The 2,320-nt window shown below is 38.2% G+C and overlaps 1 protein-coding gene across 1 annotated transcript in view; it reads left to right on the top strand.

The window, feature by feature from the left end:
- Positions 1-2,320, top strand: part of NCAM2 (neural cell adhesion molecule 2) — a 434,855-nt gene that overhangs the window by 77,993 nt on the left and 354,542 nt on the right. The gene's annotated exons all lie outside the window — the stretch shown is intronic.

The following is a 2,320-nucleotide window of genomic DNA, read 5'->3' as shown; positions in this document are numbered from 1 at the left end:
ATTATTATTATTATTATTATTATTAGAGAATAGCTTGAAGTAGAAGTGCTAGTGTTGAAGACACCTCTGCCATATATGTACAATACCACATTTGATGGAATATAGTGGTAAATTCTACTTATATATCATATTATTTCAGAGAAAGGCTAGTTAAGTAGAGCTATTAATTTCATGTAATGAAAATAATTTACTTTATAAAATGAATAAACTCTTTATTTTAAATACCTTGTTTATCAAATCATTTTTAGCTATATTATTTTTAGAATTTTAAGTATTATTAAATGTCAGAGAGCTCTGGTAGTGTAGTGCCTAAGGCACTTGACTGCTAACCAGAGGCTGGATGTTTAAAAAAACCCACAAGCCACTACTCAGAAGGAAGGTTGAGCAATCTACTTCCATAGTGATACCACCTTGGAAACCCAAGGAGGAATCACTGAGTCGAGTCCAACTCGATGGCACATAACAGCAACAGCAACAACATTGAATGTCATTTCAAATAAGTTATCAAAATATACCTTACATTAGGTTGTGTCTCAAGCTACTGAAATATCAGGGAATAAGTGTCTAAGAATGGACAATCTTGTACATAGATACTGGTTACTAACTAACACTAAAACTCACTGCCATCAAGTCAGATCCAACTCATAGTGACCCCTCCTTGGGTTTCTGAGGCAGTGTCGCTATGGAAGTAGATTGCCCAATCTTCCTTCCGAGAAGTGGCTGGTGGGTTTGAACTGACAGCCATCAGGTTAACAGTCAAATGCCTTAAGCACTACACTACCAGAGATCCCATATAAGAATTAGCTACAGATATTTTAGATCACTTTTAACCTTAAAAAACCACAGTTATCAAAATAAATAACTAGTAAAATGTATCCAAATAGGAAATGTCTATGTCTATAATATATTATATCTAAATGTCTATAATCAAAAATAGAGGCCGGGAACCTCCAGAGTAGCAGGATATCCAGGTAAAGGGGAAGGAGCAAAGCTAGGCCCCAAGCCCCCTAGAACCAGGAAAAGGAAGGAGCAGCCCGGGACCACAAAGTGGAAGGTTCCAGGTAGGAATTAGGTAAGGAGAGGGTGCAGAGGTTCCCAACAGCTAAGGGAGACAAACTTGTCTGTCATTTTGTCATCCTTTGGGGCTTGTGCACTGCTGAGAGACTTGACGTTGTGCCACTGGTGTTTCAGATGCCAGCAGGGTTAGACATGATGCACAGGTTTCAGTGCAGCTTACAGACTAAGACAGACTAGGAAGAAGGAGGAGGCCATCCACTTCTCAAAAATTGGCCAGGGAAAACCTTATGAATAGCAGAAAAACACTGTCTGATACATTACTGCACAACTTTATGAATAACTTGGAAACATTGTCCAACACAGTGCAGGAAGATGAGCCCCTTGGGTTGGAAGATAGTCAAAATAAGACTGAGAAAGAACTGCCTCTCAGAGTAGAACCAACATTATGATATGGATAAAGTAAGTCTTTCAGGACCTCTATGTGCTGACATGGCATGACTGAAATTGAGGAGAAACAGCTGCAAACATCCATTAATAATCAATCAGAACATGAAATGTATGAAGTATGAATCTAGGAAAATTGGAAGTTGTCAAAAATGAAATGGAATGCATAAAGATTGATATCCTAGGCATTAGTGAGCTGAAATGGAGGGGTTTGGGGCATTTTGAATCAGGGTGACCATATGATCTACTATGGAGGGAATGACAGATTGAAGAGGAATGGCAACATCACAAAGGATATTTCATGATCTATCATGTAGTACAATGATGTCAGTGATAGGGTAATATCCATACATCTACAAGGAAGACCCATTAATACAACTATTATTCAAATTTACACACCAACCACCAAAGCCACAGAGGAGGAAATTGAAGATTTTTATCAACTTCTGCAGTCTGAAATTGACTGAACATGTAATCAAGATGTGTTGCTTATCACTAGTGATTGGAATGCAAAAGTTGTAAACAAAGAAGAATCACTGGTAGTTTGAAAATTTGGCCTTGGTGACAGAAATAACAATGGAGATCACATGATAGAATTTTGCAAGACCAAATGACTTATTCATTGCAAATACCTTTTTTCAACAACACAAATGGTGGCTATACACATGGACTTCACCAGGTGGTGCACACAGGAATCAGACTGACTACATCTGTGGCAAGAGGAGATGGAAAAGTTCAATATCTTCAGACAAACCAGGCCAACAGCTGTTTGTGGAACAGACCATCAACTGCTCATATGCAAGTTCAACTTGAAGTTGAAGACAATTAAAACAAGTCCACGAGAACCAAAATATGACCT

This window comes from Orycteropus afer, unplaced genomic scaffold (genome assembly GCF_000298275.1).
Source record: "Orycteropus afer afer isolate SDZICR_OR568_19922 unplaced genomic scaffold, OryAfe1.0 scaffold00437, whole genome shotgun sequence".
NCBI classification, from domain to species: domain Eukaryota; kingdom Metazoa; phylum Chordata; class Mammalia; order Tubulidentata; family Orycteropodidae; genus Orycteropus; species Orycteropus afer.
Note: the sequence above shows the minus strand (reverse complement) of the source record. Positions and strands in the feature narration are given on the sequence as shown.